The sequence below is a fragment of the Phaseolus vulgaris genome, chromosome 6 (assembly GCF_051622355.1).
Source record: "Phaseolus vulgaris cultivar YP4 chromosome 6, ASM5162235v1, whole genome shotgun sequence".
Classification (NCBI taxonomy): Eukaryota; Viridiplantae; Streptophyta; class Magnoliopsida; order Fabales; family Fabaceae; genus Phaseolus; species Phaseolus vulgaris.
In genome coordinates, this window is record NC_143503.1 from 22,874,198 (window position 1) to 22,900,941 (window position 26,744).

The 26,744-nt window shown below is 35.1% G+C and overlaps 1 pseudogene; it reads right to left on the bottom strand.

Annotated features, from left to right (window-relative positions):
- Window positions 1–5,167: 5,167 nt before the first annotated feature.
- LOC137833071 (disease resistance protein RPM1-like) lies at window positions 5,168–26,382 on the bottom strand (annotated as a pseudogene).
- Window positions 26,383–26,744: the final 362 nt, after the last annotated feature.

A 26,744-nucleotide genomic window follows, 5' to 3' on the forward strand; every position in this document is an offset into this window, starting at 1 on the left:
AATGTATACATCCATTCAAAATTTTAGAAGAAATACCTCACATTTAATGTTATTTGGTTATATCTTAAACTTAAAAACTCATGGTTATGGTGCAAAGTTATGGAAAAGAAGACAATGTTAGTTTTTCGTTAACAACTTCATTGTTTTGGTTGATATGTTATGTTTTGCTTGCATGGCCTATGTGAGTGTTATGGTAGAAAAAGCTTGGAAATTGGTGGCGTAGTTTTGAACTGAATTGGTTGGGTGGTTGCGATGTTTTTGAATGAGGAAAAGTTTCAAAACTTTGTAACCAATCATGGGATGAAGGCCAAATAAGTGCAATTTTCTTAGTTTGATGATGAGAATGATGGTGGTTGGTGGTACTGGATTTGCTAGTTCTTTGAGAGGAAATATCAAAAAGATTTGGTACTGGATTTGCTAGTTCTTTGAGAGGAAATATCAAAAAGATTTGGTACCAATAAATCTAAAAAAAACTTATATAAGTGATTAAAATATTACATTCAACTCAAACTTTAAGACAATATATTTGAGGATTTGTATATTTATATATTGTTATTTTCTTGGTAGTGAATGAGACAAGGTCTCATTATCAAAGAGGACAAACTAGAGAAGAGTAAGAAAGCAAAAAAGGTAAGGAAAAAAGGAGAAAGGAATAAATACCAAATCGACAAAGGGAAGATAACTCTTCTTATATAGCAAGAGCAATTCTTGAACTTTGATAACCCGGCATGCCACCCACAATATAAGGGGAAGAATCTCTATGTGATTTCTCCACTCAATATAAGAACACTACAAATAAAGACTTACATTATTCATTAATAATTTGAGATTTTATATCATTTAATTTTTGACATAAAAATTATGATATAAATAAAGATGAGAAAGATTTTATTGAAGAAATATAAGAGGAGCTAAGAAGTGAGTAAATACAAAGAAGCATGACAAAGAAGAATAAGGATGAAGAAATAAAAGGAAGGCTATATCGAGAGGAATACTCAAAGTTTTGGAAGATAAGATTAGAAGACTTGTACATAAGTAGTTTCTTAGTCTTTAGATAAACTTAAGTGAAGTTAGAACTTCATGTTTTAAACTTGAGAGGTGCTTGGACGAATCCTTGAAGCTAGAACTTCTTTTGAAGCTTTTAAACTACAACACGTCATTTTCAAGTGTATGTGAGGTAGTTTGACTCTTCCACTTGACCCTTCAAGCTTTTAAGAGACTTCTTGTGTCCATTAGGAGCTCTCTGAGATGCCTCACATGTGACTCATGCAAGAGTCATCATTGCTTTTCCAAGTGAAAATTATATCTCCCTAGTTTTAAGGAACTACCCATGTATACTCCTTAATTTAAAATGATTAACATGTTTTAATCATGTTTAGTGGAATTAACTCTTGATTAGTAAAGTTAACTCAATCTTATTGTCCATTCCACTCCCAGGCCGAGCTCCTCATCTATAAAAGGAATTTGTAAAATCACCCTTAAATTTTGAAAGAAAATCTCTTTATGAGTTTATCTTTAAGAGTCTTAAGAGTTATCTTCTCTTGCTTTAGTTCTTATATTGACAAGCCTTTTCAAGTGGTGAATCTACATGCACTTATCCTTTAATTCTTCATTGAAGGTGGTGTGTTTTTCTTCATTCTCTAGTCTTAGTCCTTTTTTGTTTTCATTTCTTTACATGTTCTTATTTTTACATTGAAACTAATATAAACCAAATGGGTTTCTCTATCAAATTCCTTACTTTCATTCATGATTGTTCAAAACCCATGATGTTTCTCTTCTCCAACACCTCTTGAGTATCCTCCCACCCTTCCTAGGTTTACATCAATTTACACTTAGTTCCTATTTATAAGGACTTAGCCATGGGGAATGACTCATCAAACAGTTTCAATTTCTAGCCTTACAAACAAAGAAAAGTAGATAAAAATTAAGAATAGCTAGTTTATCCTATAAACCAAACAAAGAGGTTTATTCCCATGCTAAATTAAGGTATGAATACAAAAGGAATTTATTACAACCTAAGACACAACGAAGAGTCTTATGATTCTATTGGTTTGATGAACTCAAACTCCTTAATAAGTCTTGCTTAGTTAAGATTTTCTTAATAGATTTTTTTTTTATAGTTTTATCTCTTTTCTCCATTTTTTCCTTTTTTATGTTTGTAGTTGTCACTCATAAAGCAAATCCATTCATACAATTTTATAACCTTACCATCAAATATAATTCAATTATGATATATTGACACAATTAGTTAGATTTCGTCTACTTCACAAATGTATACATGACAACAAAATAATAATATTTAAAGATTTGGTGAGTCCATGCGTAAATTAAAATTGGGTTGGAAAATGAAAAGGTTAAAGCGTGTTTCTCTTTCCTTTTGATTTAATTTATTGTGTGAGTGTTTATTTGGAGGATGAATTATGGTCACTTGAGTTTTTTTTTATCAGCAACAAGGATTGAATAACGGAAGGGTGGTTCAACCTTATACATACCTAAAAAATGAGACAATTTCTCTGGTCTCCCAAACCAACAAATAGAGAGACAAACAAATCTACCACTAAAAACCCGTACAGCCCGTTCACTTTCAAGACTAACCCGTACCAATTCAAAACTAACCCGTACAAATTCAAATCTAACCCGTTCAAACTCAAAACCAAACCTAATACAATCTCTTTGCAACCGCAACAAAGGGCAAAAAGAAGAACAGAAGCTTAGAACAACAAACAACCCAACCGAAGGAGTAACTCTTATAAAAGCTCACTTTATTGAAAACATACAAGCCTTAGGATCAATGCACCATTCAGAGTAAGTAAAACTAGCAGAAACAGTTTTAGAAGTTACCCAAGACCTAGTCTTTAATTGTGCCAAAGTGAACACAATCGATCACCCCTCTTTGAAAAATATGTTTATTCCTGTGCTTCCATAATTCACTAACTACAGTTATCCAAACATAATTTCAAACTACATTAACCTGGACAGGAGCATTTAGCAAAATAAAAGGCAAGAAGTAAGCTGTTGGGACAACATGGTCAACCGAGTGTTATTACTTGATTATATGGTTCTTGTTTTTAATTATATCTTTTGAAGTGGAAGTTGTATTTTTGTTTTTATGTGTGTATGGTTGTTGATTTATACGTATATAATGATATGATTGAATGAGAAAAAGATGAGATGAAAAAATACTATTTATAAAAAAAGGATCAAAGTGCAATGAATTGTGAAATTTTATTTGATTCATAAATTATTTATGAAAATTATTAGTTAATAAATAAGAATTGATATATAAGATATAATCAATTTATGATTGTGATTAAGATGTAAAAAAGATAACGTTATATGTTTATTGTGATAATAGTAAAATATTAACTGTGATTTATTTTCTGTTAGATGTTACACAATTGTTTTTCTTTCATTACTTTTTTTACTAAGTGTATTTTCTTTGAAAAGTGTAAATATTTTGAAAATAATTAATATATATATTTATTTATTTTTGGAATTTTGCAATTACTATGCAGTTTTGTTGTTTATGACAAGAAGGTGGTCTCATCCTCTATCATGCATGCAATGCTATTGGAGAACAGTTATAACTCCTAATTATATTTATTATTTTTCTTTCTGTTATTTTTTTATTTTTTTTAAATTTCTTTCTTTAGGTTATTTTACATTTCTATGATATTTAACATTGCAAAGAGATTGTATTGGGTTTGGTTTTGAGTTTGTATGAGTTTGTACGGGTTAGATTTGAATTTGTATAAGTTAGTTTTGAATTTGTACGTGTTAGTTTTGAAATTGTACGTGTTAATTTTGAAATTGTACGGACGGTACGAGTTTTTATAGTGGTAGATTTGTTTATCTCTTTATTTGTTGGTTTGGGAGACCAGTGAATTTCTCTCATTTTGTTTTAGGCTTGAACCACCCCTAAGTAGTTCCTGTTATTCAATCCTTATAAAAAAAATATGATATCCAATTGTTTCTCTTGTTTATTTTGACAGTTATTTTAAAATATTTATCATCCTTATTAAAAAAAACATTTCTATAATATCCAATTGTTTCTCTTGTTTATTTTGCAGTTATTTTAAAATATTTATCTGAAAATGATAGTAACATTTTGTCTTTTTATTTTAATCGTTTTTAAGAATATTTTATTTGAGAATGATAGTAACATTTAAACAAGGGTCTGAAATTCAATTTCAAATATGCAGTTAGTGGTTGATAAAAATTAATATACATATTTTAAATTTTAGAATACATTTTATAATAACAATTGAAATGACAACTGAATTAATATCTTGAGATATATTTTTTATTATATTAATTCACATTATGTGGTTTTATTGTGATCAATATTAGTTACAAATAAAAAGAATAATCTTAATAGAAGCTAAGAGTTTTATTTTTGTCTTAAATATGTGTCAGAATTTATATATATATATATATACTTATTTATTGTCTTAATTTAATTTTATGCATATTTTTTAATTTAGCTTTCACAAATAATATTTTTTTATAGTATTCAAAATCTATCACTTAAATTTGTTTTATGTATTCCGGGCATATTTATATTTTTAATTGTGTTATTTGGTAATTGACAAAGATCTTCATTAAAGGCGGGAACAACTTCAAAAATGTGTGTACATTTGCAATGTACGTAAGTTAGACAGTTACAAATTAACGGTTGCTTCGATTGAAATTGTGTCGTGTTTGTTTTTTTTAATGATCCTCACCCACAACAACTCCACCAATTCAATTTTATTTGATTGTATTGAACATAATGGTTTGATAATGGTCGTAAACATAGTAAAATAATCAATTTAGAAATTTGTGGACATTTATCACGTAATTAAGTTATACGCTTTTGAATTAAGTGGTTATCCATATTCAATTATGTATAGGATTTATACATTCCTAATTGATGTGAGTAGCAACCATCAATTCCACCAATTAATATCCAATTAATGTCTTATGTGCACTCAATATAACTATATGAGATTTGGTTATTGACTTAAGTTGTTCAGGAAAACACTCTAAACAATCTAGGAATGCGTGTCCACATGTAATTAAGTTATGTCTAGTTAGATTGGAACTACCCATTTTTTTTTTTTGAATAGAAAGATCATGTAATTATTCTCACCAATGGAACGTTGAAGGCCTAGAAATAATATCCTAATTACAAGCAATAATTATCCATTTCAAAAAGGTATAAAATGGTGACTATTCAAACAATAAAAACATATATAACAACGGTTACCTTGTGCTTCGAGATTTACCTGTTACCAGCAGATCTATCTTCAAGAATCAGTATCATGAAAAGTGGCAAAATGGTCAATCTTGGAGTATTCCACAAGAGGTATTTTGCTAATAATCATATAGTCTCCATTTTGCTTATCAGTTAAACTCCCTATAAATATTTCATGCATATCATAAAGATAAAGCTTTTGAAGATGCTTCAAGTTCTGTATATCTCTGGGAACCGTTATCATTCCATGGCATCTCCCTATCTTCAACACTTCAAGACAAGGAACTTGTCCCTTATCAATCTTTATGGTCTTCAAGTTTGGCAACAATCCTAAGCACAAAACCTTCAGTTTCAACCATCCATTATTGAAATGCAACTCAACACCTTTATATGTATCATACAACTCAAGGTACAGCAATTCTGGCAGATCCTTAAGGTAAGGTAATGGATCTTGCTTTTAGATCAGACCACTTCAAGTACAATCTTTTAAGATGTATAAGTTTTGGTATCCAAACTGGAAGTGTTCCTAAACGCCCATTTAGGTAAAGGCGTTTAAGTGACAATGGAGGATTCCTTAAAGATTGTAACTTAAGCATGCCTTGTTTTCCCAATGCCCCAATGCTTAGAGAACATAGATTAATCATGCCCTCTATAGCCTTGCATAGTGTTTCACCATGTTGTTCTTCTAGCTTTATGATTCCCAACTTCCTTAACTTGGTTAGTTTTTCCAGTCCATTTATAATGCTATCAGTTGCTTCTAAAAATGATAGTTTCTGCAATGATTCTAGATTTTGAATTCCTTTACTTAACCTCAGGCCTTCTAAACGGTCCAAATCGGAATTTTGATTATTGACATAGTAAGCTAGGAGATGGCGTAACTTGACAAGCTTCTTGATCTCCACTTCATGCACTTTAGTTTGCTTTAGGTCTAGAGTCTGCAGATTCACTAGGTTGCCAATGGACTTTGGAAGTGACTTGATGTTGGTGTTCCTTAGGCTCAAGTATTTCATGTTCAATAGATTTCCAACTTGTTGGGGAAGAACATCAATACATAGACTTGCATCAGATAAGTCTAATCGAATCAAAAACTCAAAGCTAGAGAAAAAATGGTTGTTCACTTGCCACTTCTTAGCATCATCGAAAACAAAACAAGACCTCACTTTCTCCCAGTTTTCGGCTCTTTCCATATTAGCATAATTCTTCTTCTTTATAATTGATAAACGTCTACGAATGAAATCCATGTTGGAGTTGGGTGGTGTTCTTATATCGTCCATCACATGACAAAACACTTGTTCTTCACAAATCCTAGCTATGATCATATGCATGAAGTTATACACATGACAACTTTTAGGTCTTCCATCAAAATCAACTCGAGAAATATGAACCAATCCTCTACAGATTAGTTCATCTAGGTATTCATCTCCAAATTCCTCCATTGATTTGTCTCCCGTATCTGCTTTTAGAAAACCCTCTGCTACCCACAAGCGAATAAGCCTCATGCAACTAATGGAGTAGCCCTCAGGGAAAAGGCCAAAGTACAAGAAGCATTGTTTGAGGTGAGAAGGAAGATCACGGTAACTTAGCAACATTACTTGTTGGACCAATTCAAGATCAGTGTTACTTTGCAATAATGATCCAAGATTATGAAGTACCCTTTTCCATTCAATGGCAGATTTCTTAGTGGAAAGAAGACTAGAAAGAGCCACAATAGCGAGTGGCACCCCATTGCATTTTTCCATAAATTCTTTGGACAAATGACTCAATTCAGGGAATTGCAGTTGCTTAACCTTCTGGTGAAAGAGCTTCAAAGCATCTTGTAAAGACAAAGGTTCTAACTTATGTACTTCAACAGATGTATCACTTCCAATATGATTTGGAAAATTTGCATTTTGTGTAGTGATAATAACACGATGTAGAGGTATGGCATATTGGATAGTCTTCCAAAATTTTAATTCCCTCACATCATCAAACACAATGAGGCACCTTTTTTCTCTCAAATATCCTCTCAATTTTTCTGCAAGATCCTCCACTGTTTCACTCCTCAATGAAGGTGATGCACGAGGGTCTGTCATAACTACCTTATCTTTAATTTGCTTTATTAGGTTGAAATCATCAGGTTGAGAGTGAGGCATGGTTATCCATACACAAAAGTCGAAATCCTTCATGTGTTTCTTATACACATTCTTCACGATTGTAGTTTTACCTTAAGAAAATATCACAGAAAATAAAAATGTTAATATAATTTACTTTGTATACCACCATAACAATCTTTTTAATATTCTTTACAACAATTTTCACACACTCTCCAATTTACTTTTCCTACTTTATAAAAAAAAGTTAATTATAAAAGTCATTTTTAACTATATACATATAAGAATAAGTAGAGCTTAGTAAGCTACTATAATACTTATTTGTGTATCCGTTCTACATAAGTAACCATTTTAAATTTGTATTATAAACTTATATTTGCCTTCATTATTTATTTATCTATTTACAAATTAATAAATAAATATTTTAGTTAAAAAAAATCACAAAATTTCACTCTTATTTCAGAGGATATAGGTAGTTTTTTATATAATGATTTTTTTATCAGCAAAATATTAATTAATTAAAAGAAACACTTTTGAATTTAGAATTGCGTGTTTACATTTTTTAAATAAAAATACTGGAAAGGTTAATAAAATAAATTATAAATAAATATCATCTTTAAATCAAAACATTATTATAATATAAAACATAATTAATAATATATGATCATAAGTGCAATAGTGTTTATTCAATTGCAGGTTAGGTTATCATAACTATTTTTTCTATGTATTGACATTATGAGATCAATTTTAAATATAGAATTAATTAATTTTTATACTGGCTAATCTATATATTATTTTTTAGACTAAAAAAATTATTAATATCTAAATTAGTTTCTAAATTGATATCTAACTATCTTTAGCTACCAATTATTTATATTATAAAGTTGGTAACTAAAATATTGATAACTAATTATATATCAATCTATAATCTATTTATCTATAATAAATAAGTGTTATATTGGGAGAGTCTCGGATCTAAACAAGGTATCTAGCTTAAACGAAAGTTTTATTTTGGGAGGCCTTGGATATATAAAGGTCAAGTTTCTGGGTGGTTTCCATGTGCTGTTGAAGGGGGAAAATGAGATAAAGATCAATGAAGCCATAGAGGAGAATAAAGAATGGTTTGAAGAAATGTTTGACACAATCATTCCCTGGGAAGAACAATTTGTAGCGGTGGATAAATTGGTTTGGGTGAGATGCAGGGGCTTACCACTGAAGTTATGGAATTCAGAGTGTTTCAAGCACATAGCAGCGTTACTGGGAACCCTTGTCGAGATCGACGAGGCAACTTTGGCATTGGAAGAGCTCGAGTATGCAAGGTTCAAAATTAGAGTTCCAGTGGGATGTGAGGCGAAGATAACCAGTTATATGAAGATTAATGAGGTTTTGTATCAGGTTTCGGTGGAGGAAGAGTGCACTGTCCCAGACTATAAACTGTGTCAATGCCACTGGAGCGAAGAATCTGAAGGCATGGAAACAGAGGTGGGCTCAATTGCATCAAATGCTTCAGCGCGCTCGGGGAGTAGGGATTTTGAGGACGTTAGAGAGGTGGAGGAGGAGAATATAATGGCGGAAATGCGAAACGTCCAGCCACCGCCGATGCAAGGTCACCGGAGATCGGAACCTATTGTATCGGTGGGTGGTGGCGAGTCTATCTCGGTTAGACCAATAGGCCCTCTCTCTGCACCTATTTTCAGTACTATCATAGGAAAGGATGTCCTAGAGGCTAACTCTCCAACGGCTCTAAGTAGGGCTGAGGTGGACAATAGGTTTGGGCCTTCAGTATTGGCCCAAGAAAGGTTGGTCTGCGCAACCTATGTGGAGAAGGAAGGGAGGTGCAGAAGTAAAAATCTTTTTGAGGCCTCGTCGAAATCTGACCCAGCTGTCTACGGTGAGGAGATGCTTTGGAATGGGTCGCTGGGAAGGCAGCTCATATCTGGAAATTTTATCTCTCTCAATGAATCTGAACAGGGAGGCCTTGGCGGGAAAGACAAAATCACCTCACACTATGGGAAAGCACGAAACAAAGCAACCACCGCGCCCCCTTCTAAATCGTCTGAGGTTACGAAGGAGAATAGGAGGAGTTTTCCGTGCACGGTGACACCGGAAGCGAAAGGAATAGAGGATTTATCCTCTCAAACTTCGTCAACGGCGGAAGGGAACAAGGGGGGAGTTCACGTCTCATCTAAGTCTGTATCGAGGGTGGAGGATTTGCTACGAGAGTCACAAGAGGGGAAGGTAAACGAATCTTCCAAGTTACTCTCCCCTGTCGTCGTAAAGACTAAGCACAAGCAATGTCATTTTCAATCGGATTCGAAATCAAGCAGAATCAAAGACACTTATCCTCCATTTGGCAAGCAAAAGAAAAAGGGGACCCAACTGATTGAGGATGAAGTGGACCAAAAAAAGCAAGTCAACAATTCGTTCACCTCTAATTCGTCTGCAACAATGGAGAGGAGAGTATTCTGGGTGGGAGAATCAAGCAAAAGTAGCAAGCGGGACGAACGCAAGAATATAAGGTTAGTTCTTTCTCAAATTAGTAATTCTGTTTCGGATACGGCCATTGATAACTGCAATCGCTTAGTTTGGTTGAAACATGGGAGCCTTGAAACAATTAGAGTGTGGGAGTTGGGCAAACAGTTAGGGGCTTCTTGTGGGGAAGAAGGAAAAGTTATGGTAAGCTTAGAAGAATTAGAAAAAAGGGATAGGTTTTTGAAACTTAAAAGGGAAGAGGGGGAGGTTTTAGGTTGTTTATGAGAATCCTTTCTTTAAACGTGAGAGGGTTTGGGAGCCCTGTAAAATGGAGGTATGTAAAGGAAATTATTAGAAAGGAAGGGATTAAATTGCTATGTTTGCAAGAAGTAAGAATGAATAACTTCAATTTAGATTTATGTTGTAAGTTATGGGGAGACAATGACATTGATTTCTTATATAGTGAACCAGCAAACGGGTCAGGGGGTATTCTTATGGTTTGGCACAAAATATTCTTTCAGTGCACTAGTAATATTATTAATAGACGGTTCATTGTGTTCTCTGGGTTATCTAAGGAGAAAAATATTCCTGTTATTATTGTAAATGTGTATTCTTCTTGTATTATACATGAGAAAACACAAATGTGGTCAGAGTTATTGGAGATTAGGCAAAGGGAACCTTGCTGCTCTTGGTGTATATTGGGGGATTTCAATTCTATAAGAAATGAGAGGGAACGAAGGGGGTTAACAGAGTGAGTAGTTATAAGAGAGAGGTGCAAGGTTTTAATAACTTCATTGATAATATGGAAATGGTGGATATACCCTGCATTGGAAGAAAATACACTTGGTATAGACCTAACGGTAAAGCAAAGAGTAGGCTTGACAGGTTTTTGATGTCTTTTGAATGGTTACAACACTGGCCAGGTAGTAAGAAATACGTTGCAGAGAGACAAATATCTGATCACTGCGCGATAGTGTTAAAATCAAATGTGGCAGATTGGGGACCAAAACCTTTTAGGTTTCTTGACATTTGGCAGGAAGATAAAGAGTTTGTTAATTTTGTTAAAAGCAAGTGGGAAAGTTATTTGGTTCAAGGTAACGAAATTTGGGTATTAAAAGAGAAACTGAAAATGCTAAAGAGTGACCTGAAAGGTTGGAACAGAGATGTTTTTGGGCACACTGATAAGTTAAAACTTGAGATCTTGAGGAAAATACAAGTGTTGGATTCAAGAGATGATGATGAAGGCTTGGACGAAAACATGATCATTGAAATAAGAGAACTTCTAAGTCAGTTACAGGTTTTAAATGAGAGAATCGAATCTCTATTGCAACAAAAGTCAAGAGCATTGTGGATTAAGCAGGGGGATTTAAACTCTAAATTTTTTCATGCTTCAATCAAATGGAGGAGGATGAGGAATGAAATAAAAGGTGTCAATTGTAATATATCCGGGAACTGGGTGGAAGAACCAAACAAGGTAAAAGAGATGGTTTTGGAATTCTACAAAAACAAGATGTCGACTACCGAAGATATCGGAGTTAGGTTGGACAACGTGGTTTTCAAGGAGATATCTGACTCTGAAAACAGGTTCTTGACAGATCCGTTCGATGAAAAAGAAATAAAGGAAGCCATATGGAATTGCGATAGCCATAAAAGCCCTGGCCCAGATGAAGTAACATTCAGCTTCACTAAAAATAATTGGAATATCCTAGAAAAAGACATGTTGGGAGCTGTAAAATTCTTTCATAAATAGGGGATGATACCGAAGGTTTGTAATGCGTCCTTTATTACGTTGATCCCAAAATCGGAGAACCCCCAATCCCTTGAAGAGTATAGACCTATATCTCTCGTGGGTTGTCTGTACAAGATTCTGACGAAAGTGCTAGCTAATAGGATTAAAAGGGTCATTGCGAATGTGATTGACGGGTCACAATCTGCTTTTCTGTCTAATAGAGGTTTGCTAGACAGTGTTCTCGTTATGAATGAGGTTGTGGACGATTTGAAAAAAAGGAGAAAGAGTGGGGTGATCGTGAAACTTGACTTTGAGAAGGCGTATGATTCGGTAAGTTGGGAGTTTTTATTTTACATGATGGGAAGGCTAGGCTTCTGCGGGAAGTGGATTCAATGGATTAGAGCCTGCCTTGAATCAGCTACAGTATCGGTTTTGGTAAATGGTAGCCCGACAAAGGAGTTCAAACTGACTAGAGGCCTTAGACAAGGGGATCCGCTGGCGCCGTTTTTGTTTTTGATTGTCGCACAAGGATTAGCTGGGTTAGCAAAGCAAGCGACAAGAAAAAACTTGCTTTCGGGTATCAAAGTAGGGGCTAAGAAGGTGGAGGTGAATTTACTACAATTCGCGGACGATACCCTTTTCGTATGTGAACCAAATGTGAAGAACATCATGTGCATCAAGGCTATTCTAAGATGTTTTGAACTAAGCTCTGGCCTCAAAGTAAACTTTCACAAGAGTAAGATAGGGGCAATCGGAGTAGATAGGTACGAGGTGAAGATGTATTCTGAAATTCTCCATTGTGGTCTAATGGATATCCCGTTCACTTACCTAGGCTTACCTATAGGCGGCAATCCATCTAGGTGTTCTCTTTGGGAACCAGTGTTAGTAAAGATAAGAAAGAAGTTGTCTGTTTGGAAGGGAGGGAATTTATCTTTTGCTGGAAGAGTCTGCCTTATAAAATTTGTTATCAATGTTGTTCCACTATTTTTTCTGTCCTTTTTTAAAGCCCCAACTGGAGTGTGTAAAGAAATTGCTAAGCTGCAGAGAAAGTTCTTGTGGGGGTGGGGAAAGGAAGGGAGAAAAATCGCTTGGACTAGTTGGGAAAGTATCTGTAAAGCGAAAGAGGAGGGTGGTTTAGGCATTAGACGTATAGATTTGTTTAATAAGGCTCTTTTGGCAATGGAGGTTAGAGTCCAATGAGGGTGGACTTTGGAAGGAGGTTTTGGAATCTAAGTACGACCTGAGGAGGTTGTCAAGTTCATGTGCACCGAAACGAAATAAGTTTACATCTAGATGGTGGTATGATTTATTTAAAGTTGGCCGCTCAGACCAAGGTGACAATTGGTTCAATCAGAATACAACCTGGAAAGTTGGAACAGGGGAGAAGATTAAATTTTGGGAAGACGAATGGCTAGCTATTGGCCAACTCAAAGCAAGGTATGAAAGAATATATAACAACTCTGAGCTTAAAGACAAGACCATCAGAAGTTTTGGCAGGTGGAATACAGGCAGATGGGAATGGAAGTTCAGTTGGAGAAGAGAATGGTTTGAATGGGAGAAGTCTATGGTAGAAGATTTTATGTCGGTAATAACATTGGTGTCAGTTCAACCTGAGTACGACGATGTAAGATTATGGAACGATCCTCCATCAAACACTTTCTCGGTTAAATCTGCTTATAATAAACTAGTTAATTACAGGCAAGGGGGGAAATCAGTGTTTGGTACTCTCTGGAATCTGAAGGCCTTGCCTTCAGCCTTGTCCTTTGTGTGGAGAACCCTCTCGAATAGGATAGCGACAAAACAAATTTTGTATAAGAGGGGAATGCGATTAAGGGATACTTCATGTGCTTTATGCGGAAGGGAAGAGGAGACATCTACACATATCCTTCTTTTATGTAGGGAATCAAGTGAAGTGTGGAATATGTGCTTTAGCTGGTTGGGAATTAGTTCGGTGAACCACAATGTGTTGACTAATCATCTCGAACAATTCTATAGTATTTGCTTTAATAAGGAAGGCAATAGACTTTGGAAGAGTCTTTGGGTCTCAATTGTATGGAGTATATGGAAGCATAGAAATAGGGTTACTTTCATTCAAGCAAAGGTAGATGCAGAGGAAATTTTCACTATGGCACAAGTACAATCATGGGTGTGGATGAAACATAAAGATAAGAAAGTCACTTTCTCCTTTTCATACTGGATTTTATCACCTTTAACTTGTATCAATATGGTATCAAGGTAAGTGTGGAGCTTTTAATTTTGTTAATTTTGTTTTTTGTTCTTTTCAATCTCACACATACTTCTACTTGTGAATTAAAGGAATTCTTACAACCTTCTATATAAGATGTTTCCATGGATGGACGTGGTGTAATTTGATTGTAGAAGACATCTGTCTTGATTCTTTGTGTTAGATTTGTGTGGTGGGAAGGTTGTTTTCTCTTGATGCAGGTTCAGCCGTGGGGATCATGATTTATTCCTTTAAGGGGAGCAAGGTTCATTCCAGTAAAAGGAGTAGGAAGACAGAAAGTACCTTGAAGGAAGACGGTCGGATTTACGTCTTAAATGTTTCGCAAGATTGTGGGAGAAAATCACTAGTTGTGGGGAGGTTTTGGCAGGAAGCTGAAAACTAAGTCGGAAGCGCTTTAAGCTCAAGTTTTACCAAGCACTTTCCAAAACTGGAGTAACCACAAAGGACTACTTCAATGTATGTTTCGGTGCTAAATCATTATTTGGGTTGGCAGAGTACAGTTTCTTTTGAAGTGGTTAAAAGAGAATGGAAATGGCTGATGTGTGTATCCTTAAGGCTTCATTGGTTAACAGGTAATCTTTATGTGGAATGGTCTGTGAGTTTTTTACATGAAGTTGGTCTTGTAGGCTTTTGGGGCTGTTTTTTAACTAATGTGTGCTTGGTTAAGTAGGCTAATTACAATCTTTTGGTAGAATAGGTTTTATGTTTTATTGTATAAGGGTTGGGACACCCCTAAAGTGTCCCTAATTTAATTTAATTAATTCTTTGCTGAAAAAAATAAAAATAAAAACTAATTTAGATATAAATAATTTTTCTAGTATCTAATTTAGTAAATATAACAATTAATTATTTTTTGTCATTAAAATTAGTTTTTATTTAATAATTTTTTTGTGTGTAAAATGTGCATTATTAATTAATAGTATTTCTATTTAGATTTATTTTCAACTTGATATCTTAATTTAATAAAATTTTGAATGCAAATGGAAACACCTTTCTTCTTCTCAAACTTTTCCTATGATTTCAAGGAAGTGGACACGTGGAAGGTCTTTACAGGAGGTTAAATATAAAGATGCAAAGGTTTGAATTTGTTAGATTCTATGGGCGTTCAAAACATTAGGGAGTTGGAGCAAAGAGTAAATTTAATATGGAACTAAGTACAATAAAATAGCCAAAACCAGAAAGGAATCAAATATTAATCTGAAAGCAGAGACAAAGGTGGAAGAAATGCAGGCAAAAAAGTGTGGAGGGCAAACGTTACAAATCAATCATATGCACACGCTGTCAAGAATGGAAATAGAGCATAACCACTTAAGAATGAAAGAATAGAAGCTATACAATTCACGGTAGGAGAAACACCCCAAAAGTGGTTCAAACAGTGCTATATTGGAAGGGTTTCAGACTTGAGCAAAGTTGGATATCTGAATGAAAGCTTCATTTTGGGAGTATATAGTTTCATACAGGTCAAGTACTTGGGTGGATTTCACGTACTTCTAATGGGGGAGGATGAAATAAAAGTTAAAGAAGCTACTGAGGAAAACAAAGAATGGTTTAAAGAGCTATTTGACACCATTGCTCCATGGAAAGATCCATTTGTAGCAGTTGATAAGCTGGTGTGGGTTCACTGTAGGGGCATACCCTTGAAACTTTGGAACGTTGAATGCTTTGAAAAAATTGTAGCTTTATTGGAAACTCTGGTTGAAGCGGACAAAGCCACTTTGGAGAGAAGCCCATCTGTCATGGAGAGGAGGTGGGCCCTGACTGAAGCGGAAGTGTCAGGGTTGGAGGGTTTCGTTCCTCAATCTCCACGGCCGTTTCTCTCTTCGTTCACCATAAAGATGTCAAGAGGCGTTGGCGGCGAGGCAACGACGTTCACGGGCAGTTCACTGGCGGATGGGAAGGAGGGTGACTTGCTCGTGGTGGACGTCCCTTCTGTGGAAGACGCGGCGAAGAACTGTTGGCATCCGGCAACAGTAAATTCGGATGGTCAGCGAACACGATGGTGGAAGAAACACAGTGCGGTCTCTATAGGGGGAAATCGCTTATCTTGAAGGCCAGTTGTCATCGTGGCAGAGGGCACAATAGGGAGATGCTATTGGGTGATGTTGGACAACAACATGTTGAACTAGAACTTTGAAGTTAAGGCGTTTAGTGTTGGAGATGGCCTTATGGCAAGGGGTTGACTGTCTCCTAGTGATAATAGAGGAGGTAGAAGGAGATCAAATTTGAGGATGAAGAATGGTTGAATACATTGTCCATTAGATGTTACCATTGCTAGAAGAAACGACACACCAAAAGTTCCTTGTCCAAATAGACAAAAGAAGGCTATCAACTTAGATAGATTGTTTGAGTTTATAAAATGGTCTGAGGGACCATATGTGTCTGATGAAACAACTCTGGTCAAAGATGGTTATGAATCATTATAGGTCATAATGGTGTCACGCATTACTAATAATTGTGAGTGGATAATGGGCTTTTGATGCTCATTGTATATGACACATAATCGTTTGTTGTTCCAAGAGTTTACTAAACTTGGTGACAATAAGTCTTGTTCGTCTCATGATGGAACTCAGAGTATGTTGGAGGAAGTTAGGTTTGTACCTAACTTGTAGTGTAATCTTATATCCTTTGGTGAGCTTGAAAAGAAGGGATGCTTCTTTAAAGGTGGGAGGGAAGTATTGAAAGTATTGAGGGGGTTCATGGTTTCTATGAAGGGTGTGAGGAAAAATGACATGTGTGTCTTGGAAGGTGTTGTCACATTTGGCTCAGTGCCTACTGGTTTGCAAAACGTTTTATCCAAGACCAAAATATGACATAGAAGGTTATGCACTCATCAAATCGTTTATTCCATTGTCTTGGGATTTGTTTCAAACTATACAAAAATTTATTTAACTTACAAACATAATATTTCTTTCCTCCTACCTTAAATCCTTATATATATATATATATATTATTATTATTATTATTATTATTATTATTATTATTATTATTATTATTATGTAAATGGTCTACTCTAAGTCTCCATATAGAAACATATTTTTAATGTCCATATGTTCCAACTTAAGGTTAAGCTTAACAACCATGACTAACAACATTCGAATGGATTTTTGCTTTACTACAAATAAAAACACATAATTATAATCTACTCCTTTTATCTAAGTAAAACTTCTAACTACCAATCTTGCCTTGAATTTTATTGACCCGTTTCTAGATTATCATTTATGCATTTGAAAATTCATTTACAACTGACCAACCTAGAATCCACATGTCTATGAACAAGAGTCCATGTATTGTTCAGATGAAGTGAATTCATCTCCTCATTCATGTCGTCTAACCATTGAGTCCTTTTCTTACTTTCTAGTGCAAAGGATACACTAGATGGTTAATCATCTAACACCTTACTAGAAGCCACTAAGGAGTATATAATGAGATATCCATACCTTTCTGGGATCTTATCGTTCTCCTAGTTCTATCTCTTGCAATCTGTAATCATAAGAATGTTTGTCTTCACCAGAAGATATGTCATCTAAAGATCATCTAACGCATTATCTTATAGGAAATAAAAAACTTCTTTACCTAACCCTATCTCAATGTGATATTTTTCACCATCATAGCTATTTCCAAGCTCACATTATGAAATTTCCTCAAGAGTCTTCAACTTAAAATCCGTATGTAAATAGATATTACATACGGGTTTTTCCGTATGTAAAATAAAATCAGCAGTGGATGGGATTCAAAATCGAGTTCCTTCAGTGACCAAAGAAACTTTAACCACTACACCAGACAATTTCTTTTGTATTATTATGATTTTATTACACTTATTATTATTAATAATAATAAGTATAAATTATATTAATAATAAGAAGTATAATAAAAATCATAATATGACCAAAGAACTTATCGTCTAGTGGTTAATGCTACGACAGTTTTACATACGGGTTTTTGGTCTTACACACAGATTTTGGCTATATGTAATTCCAATTTTTAGTGGAAGAAGCAGAAAAACAACCAATTGTTTTATTGTTTCAATCGGTTGTTCCATACTTAAGGTTTTTGAAACTGGTTTTGGCAGATTTGTATTTGGTTGACTTTGTTGTCAAACCAATTCTATCGGTTATTTCGACAAAACAATCGATTGTTTGTTTAATTTTCTTAACAAAATTATGTTAAGTTGGTTAAATCTGCTTTAAATGATTTGAAACTGATTTGGCTTTCACAATAAATGTTTTCAACTGCTTTTTGGAGTATATATGTTCTGTTATACGCTCCTAGCTAAGATTAACAAGAAAAGTTTGTGAAATCAAGTTTTTCTCCAAGATTGTTTAAGGCTTTGGATATTTCTCTAAGAGTGAAGTAGGACTTGTTGTGTACTTTGATTTGATTTGTACCAGGTGTGATCAATCCTATTTCTTTCTTCATTTGTAATTTTGTAAGAACTGGTGTTCACAGAGTTAGAGGGTGTTCTGATCCGTGGTATGATTGTGGTGTGCCAAAGGAAGTGTGTGTTCTTAAGGGGATCAAATCACTTATTTGGTGGTTATGTGTTTGTAATCTGGTTTTTTATTACTTAGTGGATACCCAAAGGTTTCTGGGAACTGGATGTAGCTTTTGGTGTAAGAGTGAACCAGTATAAAATTGCTTGAGTGATTCTTTCTCTCCCTTAACTCTTTTATATTTGTTTTTAGTAGTTTTTATACTCTGCTGATAAAAACAACCGGTTGAATCGCAGAAACAACTAGTTGAATTTCTGGAATTCAACTAAAATTGTTTTCTATCTTGTGTTATTTCATTCCTTTGGCTATGATTTGTTGATTTTGGCTTAATCCCTAGTCCCACATCGGTGGGTTCATTGTTTGGAAAGGAGGTTTGAGGGTTATAAATTAACATCTCCTCTTTTACTGTTAAATATCCCAATTTGTAATATCTTCTCCCATAATAATAAAAGTGGGATGTTTCAGCTGTGCTCAAGATTAGGCTAAATTGGTCGAACTCCGTTAACAATTTTCTAGTGTGTTTTTTCCTCTTTATCTCTTTTATTATTCCGCTCTGTTTATTCAATATTATTTGTCGGGTAGCTCTGTTAGGTTTCTGTTTTAGTGCGAAAATTACCCGTTTTTCCCAACAAGTGGTATCAAGAGCCGAAGGTTCACCCTTGGGTTGTTTGAAATTATTTGTAATATTGAATACTATATTTTGAGTTTGTAATGACAAATCAAGAAGAAGATGTAAAGGAAGTATCCAGAGTGTCGGGCTCCTCGTCATCATGGTCGAGGTTCCCGATGTCCACTTTGAAATTGGCGGTGGAAATATTTGATGGCACTGGACATTTTGGCATGTGGCAAGGAGAGGTCTTGGACTCTCTTTTTCAGCAAGGTCTTGATATTGCTATTGAAGGAGAGAAACCAGAAGAGGTAGAGGAGAAAGACTGGAGCATCATCAACCGATTGGCATGCGGAACTATTCGATCCTGCCTGTCTAGAGAGCAGAAGTATGTTGTAAAAAATGAGACTTCTGCACACAAACTGTGGAAGGCATTGGAGGACAAGTTTCTGAAGAACAGTGGTCAGAATAAGCTCCTGATGAAGAAAAGGTTGTTCTGATTTGACTACCAACAAGGTACTACTATGAATGCACACATCACTATGTTTAATCAATTAGTAGCAGACCTGTTGAATTTAGATGTGAAGTTTGAGGATGAAGATTTGGCTTTGATGTTGTTATCATCTCTTCCTGATGAATTTGAACATTTGGAGACTACGCTCCTTCACGGGAAGGAGAATGTGTCGTTAGATGTTGTTTGTTCTGCTTTATATAGTCATGATTTGAGAAAGCAGGATAAGATAAAAATTAAATCAACGACATCAGAAGAAGCATTGGTGGCAAGAGGTCGTCAGCAAAGCCATACAAAGGGGAGAAGAGGGAGGTCTAAGTCTAAAGGTCGAGCCGTTGCCAAAGATGAGTGTGTTTTCTGTCATGAGAAAGGACACTGGAAGAAAGACTGTCCAAAACTGCAGAAGAAAGGAAAGGCTCCGCAAGATGCAAATGTTGCAGAAGGCAAAAGTGATGTGGAATCAGATATCTCTTTAATTGTTTCGCTTTCAGCATCATCGTATCCAAATGAGTGGATATTAGATTCAGGTTGTACCTATCATATGTGTTCCATTCGGGAATGGTTATTTGAATTTCAAGAACTTGATGGCGGGGTTGTTTACATGGGTAATGATAATCCATGTAAGACAGCTGGGATAGGTTCAATCAAGTTGCGGAATCATGATGGATCCACCAGAATTTTGCGGGATGTACGGTACGTGCCAAAGTTGAAGAAGAATCTCATCTCATTGGGGGCTTTAGAATCTAAAGGCCTAGTTGTGACGATGTGAGATGGAATTCTTAAAGCAACTTCAAGAGCACTGGTGATGTTGAAAGGCGTGAGAAAGAACAATTTGTATTACTATCAAGGTAGTACAGTGGTGGGGATAGTAGCGGCATCAACTTCTAGCACTAAGAAGGATGACGAGGCAACGAAGTTCTGGCATGTGAGGTTGGGACATGCTGGAGAGAAATCCTTGCAAATTCTTACCAAGCAGGGATTGTTAAAAGGTACGGAGGCTTGCAAACTTGAATTTTGTGAGCATTGTGTTCTGGGAAAACAACGAAGAGTGAAGTTTGGCACTGCAATTCACAATACCAAGGGTATTCTGGATTATGTGCATTCATATGTGTGGGGAACTGCCAAGACTCCGTCAATCGGAGGTAGGCATTATTTTGTCACTTTTGTGGATGATTTTTCCAGGAGAGTTTGGGTGTTTTCTATGAAGAACAAAAATGATGTGCTTGAAATTTTCCTTAAGTGGAAAGCTCAAGTTGAAAACCAGACAAGAAGGAAGATTAAGGTTCTCCGAACAGACAATGGAGGAGAATACAAGAGTGATTCGTTCCTGAAGGTATTGCCAAGATTCTGGCATAGTTCGACACTTCACTGTTAGAAAAACACCACAGCAGAATAGGGTGTCGGAGCGTATGAACAAGACACTTGTGGAGAAAGTTCGTTGTATGTTGTCTAATGTTGAGTTAGGCAGAGAGTTTTGGGTTGAGGCTGTGACATACGCTCAACATCTCATCAGTCGTTTGTCATCATTTGCTATAGATGGCAAAACCCCGTTAGAGGTATGGTCTGGAAAACCTGCAACTGATTATGATTCTTTGCATGTTTTTGGTTCTATTGCATATTATCATGTGATTGAATCAAAGTTGGATCCACGGGCAAAGAAGGATCTTTTCATGGGCTTTAGTCCTGGAGTGAAGGGATACCGTTTGTGGTGTCTAGAGGCAAAGAAGACGATTATCAGCAGGGATGTTACCATTGATGAATCTGCCATGTTAAAGAAGGTAAATCCAGAAGGAGCTGACAGTACTCCGCAACAGATGGAGTGTGTTCGGAAGCAGGTGGAGTTTGAGCAGACAGTGGTGATCCCAACATGAAATACCACAAGTGACTCTCCTATGGCAGAAGAAGTGTCAGATGAGGAAGAGGTTCCTACCCAAGAATCTCAACAACAATCAGCGCCAATTGCAGTTAGAAGACAGAGACGAGATATTCAGAAGCCTGCTCGTTTCATGGATATGGTTGCCTATGCACTTCCAGTTGTTGATGACATTCCATCCACTTACCCAGAAGCCATTCTGAGTTCAAAGAGTGGGAATTGGGCAGGTGCGATGGAAGAGGAGATGCAGTCTTTGAAGAAGAACAAGACGTGGAAGCTGGCACAATTATCAAAAGGTAAGAAGGAAATTGGGTGCAAATGGGTATTTGCAAAGAAAGAAGGATTTCCTAATAAAGAAGATGTTCGCTACAAGGCAAGGTTGGTTGCTAAAGGCTTTGCTCAGAGGGAGGAAATTGATTATAATGAGGTATTTTCTTCAGTTGTTAAACATTCCTCCATTCGAATTTTGTTGGCCTTGGTAGCACAGTTGAATTTGGAGCTAGCTCAACTTGATGTAAAGACCGTGTTCCTACATGGTGATTTGAAGGAGGAAATCTATATGACTCAACCAGAAGGATACAAGGTTGTTGGTAAAGAAGATTGGGTTTGTAAACTTAGCAGATCGTTGTATGGACTGAAACAATCTCCGAGATAGTGGTACAAATGATTTGATAAGTTCATGAAGGATCAGAAGTACAAGAGAAGCAAATATGATCACTGTGTGTATTTGCGCAGACTTGAAGATGGTTCCTACATTTACTTTCTCTTATATGTTGATGATATGCTGATTGCAGCAAAGAGCCAAGTTGAGATTGACAAGTTAAAGGCTCAGTTGAGTAAAGAGTTCGAGATGAAGGATTTGGGAGAAGCCAAGAAGATTCTCGGCATGGAGATAAACAGGGACAGAGAGAGGGGAAAACTTTGGCTGTCACAAAAGCAGTATTTGCAGAAGGTACTACAACGTTTTGGTATACACGAAGATACAAAACCTGTAAGTACCCCGCTTGCTCCTCATTTGAAATTGAGTAGCCGTTTATCTCCGACGATTGATGAATAACGATAATACATGGCGAAAGTCCCATATGCAAATGCAGTTGGAAGCTTGATGTATGCAATGGTGTGTACGAGACCAGATATTTCACAGGTTGTGAGTGTTGTTAGCAGGTACAAAGCATGATCCGGGCAAGGGTCATTGGCAAGCTGTGAGATGGATTCTACGGTACCTCCAAAATACCTTAGATGTTGGATTGGCATTTGAGCAAGATGAATCACTTGGTCAATGCATAGTTGGATATTGTGATTCTGATTATGCAAGTGATTTGGATAAGCGACGGTCTACAACTGGCTATTTGTTCACTTTAGCAAAAGCGCCAATTAGTTGGAAGTCTACCTTGCAGTCTACAGTGGCTTTGCTACGACAGAGGCAGAGTATATGGCGATTACAGAGGCTATGAAGGAAGCAATTTGGCTTCATGGGTTGCTTAAAGATTTGGGAGTTGGTCAGAAACAACTTGAGTTATATTCTGACAGTCAGAGTGTTATTCATTTAGCAAAGAATCAAGTCTTTCATGCACGGACGAAGCACATTGATGTTCGCTATCACTTTGTGCGTGAGATTCTTGAAGAAGAGGAGATTGTTCTCCAGAAGATTCACACTACGAAGAATCCTGCAAATATGCTCACCAAGGTGGTTACAAGGGCCAAGTTTGAACATTGTTTAAACTTGGTTAATATCTTGCACATTTGAAGTTGGCGCCCGGAGGCGCAAATTTGAAGCACTGCAAAGTTTGTTTTTGTTATGTTTTGAGAAGATTTGTATTAGGTGAGACTTGAAATTAAGCCAAGGTGGAGATTTGTTGATTTTGGCTTAATCCCAAGTCCCACATCGGTGGGTTCATTGTTTGGAAAAGGAGGTTTGAGGGTTATAAATTAACATCTCCTCCTTCACTGTTAAATATCCCAATTTGTAATATCTTCTCCCATAATAATAAAAGTGGGTTGTTTCAGCTGTGCTCGGAGATTAGGCTAAATTGACCGAACTCCGTTAACAATTTTTTGGTGTGTGTTTTCCTCTTTATCTCTTTTATTATTCCGCTTTGCTTATTCAATATTATTTGTCGGGTAGCTCTGTTAGGGTTCTGTTTTAGTGGAAAAATTACCGTTTTTCCTAACATGATTCATCTTTGACTTTCTTAATACCTTCAAACTTTGCGAAAAACGTTTAAAAACAATTCACCCCCACTCTTGTTTAAGGCCCTCAATTCTAACACAAAATACCTTTGGATCTCCAACACCTAACTCTCTACTAGGTCATTCTATTGAGGAGTCCTTACTACCGTCAGATGCCTGACAATGTCATTCTCTTTGCAAAAGGTGTTGAACAATTCTGAATGATTGTTAGTTTTGAACCACTTGACCATCTTACTGGTTTAGTTCTCTAGTTAACACTTCTAGCTCTTGAAACTCTCAAAGGCTTCATTCTTCGTTATCTAAGAATAGATCCATAAATTTCTCGAGTAATCATCTAGTATAGATAGGAAGTATTTAGAACAAGAGTGTGATGTGTTTGTTGAAAGTCCCCATAGCTTAACATTGACGTAATTAAGGGTTTCATTCGTCCTATGTCAAAATGAATTATGTAGGTTTTTCCTTGGATGCAACTGTCACAAGTCTTTCTTCTTCAACTCAATTAAGCCTTTTTTTGCTTACATGACTTGCAAGCATTGGTTTAAATGCAGCAAGTAGGACACTTGTGTCTACTTCAAAGTTTTTTCATTGTATTGTTATTATATGTAGATGATATTCTACTAGTAAGCAATAGTAAACCTCATGTGTAAAAGGTTAAAACTGAACTAAACAACAAGTTTGAAATGAAGGATCTTGGAAATGCTAGGAAGATTTTGGGGATTAAGATCAATAGATGATGCATGTATTTGTCTAAGGAGACCTATATCCACACCTCTTGCAAGGATAGACTCTGATATCATATAAAAAAGTGATTTTAAACCTAAGTCATTCTCTCAAAACTGACTTGTATGGTGAGAATTTCTTATTTCTTATAAGAAACTGACTTTAACCCTAACTCAACCTTATAAAATCAAATTGTAAGGTGAGATTTGCACCCACTTATAAATTATAAGTTAGTCTTATCTCTAGTTGATGTGGGATTTCCAACACATCTCCTCATGTTGAGGTATATAGATCTTGTTCATGATACTAAATATTTATGGGTGGTTTGATAGCGGCCCGATAGCGGGTGACACGATAGGTCTATCAAACCTCACTAAGATATCAAATTAAGAAGTAAGTTTAAGTCTAAATTAGATAGCAATTTAAAAACTATTTATATTAATAGAATTCTAATGTACAAACCAATAACTTTTTTTAATCTCTAAAATAGTATCGTCTAGACTTGAAGTAACAACCCTTGTATTAGTGCAAACCAAAACAAAATATATATATATATATATATCAATATTTTCTTCCTCCTATTTAAACAAATTCTCATAATGAAAACATAGATCAACAATGCATTTTGCATAGTCTTCTTAAAGCTAACAACTTTTAAACTTTGCAAAGAAGATTAGAAAATTGAACAAGCTTAATATTAAAGAAATCTTTGAAGATGGTTTTATTGTTGGTTCAAATTTTGAATTCATTTGATAAAAGAAAAGTAATAAATTAGAGGGATAAGAATTGGAAGAAAAAGAATTTATATTACCTATCCCTGCGGGGCCTACCACCGCCAACACTGGACAATTATTTGTTGCCAGCCAAACACTCAGCTTTTCATGTTCAATACCAACAAGTTCAGATTCCTCCACAAAATGAGCCTCTAACCTAAAGAGTAATATATTAGGTTAGCCTCTAAAATTATAAACACTGATTAATTTAGTTCTTAAACTTACAGCACACTGAATTATGGCTTTATTAGCACAAAAAAAAAGTGATAGTTATTTCAATTCCTAAGTTATAATAACAAAAACTAATATGACTAAAATTTTACAATTTTAAGAACTAAAACAATATTGTAGAGATTTGAAGATTAAATTTCAGAAGCTCATTTTCATTATTATTTACAAAAATCAGTATTTCAGTGTGTAAAAGTACTATACAGCTAATAAAAAAGATTCTTATATATTTTTATACCATAACTGTGAAGAAACATATTAAATATTTTATATTGATTATAAATAAAACTTATTTTATAAATATTTTTTAAAGTTGAATTAAATTTAAAAAGGATAAATATGTTTTTCATTTTCGTCCTATCACTACAAAAAAAATCATGAAATAAAAACTAATTTTTAGTGACAAAAAATAATTAGTTGTTATAATTACTAAATTGGAGATAATTTTAGAGACTAAAAAGTTTTTGGTTTCTAAATTATTTTCTATTATTGTTAAATGATTTTTAAATTGGTATCTAATTAGCAACCAAAGTTTTTGCTACCAAATTTAGAAACTAAATAATTGGTAGTTAAAATCTTGGTTGATAATTAGATACCAATATAGAAACCATTTAACAATAATAAAAACTAATTTATAAATTATTTTTTTTTAATTTCTAAAATGGTCTCTAATTTAGTTACTATAACCTCTAATTTAGTTTCTATAGGTTATAATTTAGTTTCTAAAATATAGAAGTTTAGTTTAGAGTATAACCTTCTTGGAACAATAGGAAGAGTCCCTCCATCAAATGATTGGAGTCCTAGAATTATTCCCATAGTGAAGAGACGATCTAGGGTTTCTTTAATATCTTCAATCTCAGATACAATATCACTGCGATGTGCTACACTTTTGACGTTACCTACAACTCTAGCCAATGCACCACGAACTCCATCTCCTTCATCATCACGTTTTGCCACTTTCATGAAATACAGATCAACCACATCCTCCATGCGAAACACCACTTCCCTCAACTCATTCCCCCACTGCTTCACATTCTCTACCTCTACCTTCTCCTCTGCATCCTTTATGAAAGGTTTTATTTGGTTTCACAATTTCAAACTGCAGTGGCCATTGTTGATGCGTTTAACATCTTTGTGAACCCTTCTTAAGATTTTTCCTTCATAACTCAGTAACTTTAACAAATTTTCAACTAGAATGGCCACTGCAGTTTCAGCCATTATCTCTCTTACTGTGATCTCAGAGACACCATGTGTGTATATATAGAACAAGGCTTCTCTAGGTTGTGACGATGATTTAGTATCAACAAGCTTGTGGACTAAAAATAAATGAAGAAAACGTATCAAACATTAAATTTTTCAACTAGCTTCAGAACTTCTTTGTCTTAGCAAAATCGGACTTTTTCTCTTAATTATGATTTCCAACTCAAATTTGTGGATAGAAAAAGTCGTAATATTTGAGTTTGATTATATAAAATACTTTCAAAATTATAGTTATTTCTATTTATTTATATTTAAAAAAAATATTGAAATTATTGGAGAGGGTCTAGATTTAAAAATATATAATAAAATTATCGTTAAAG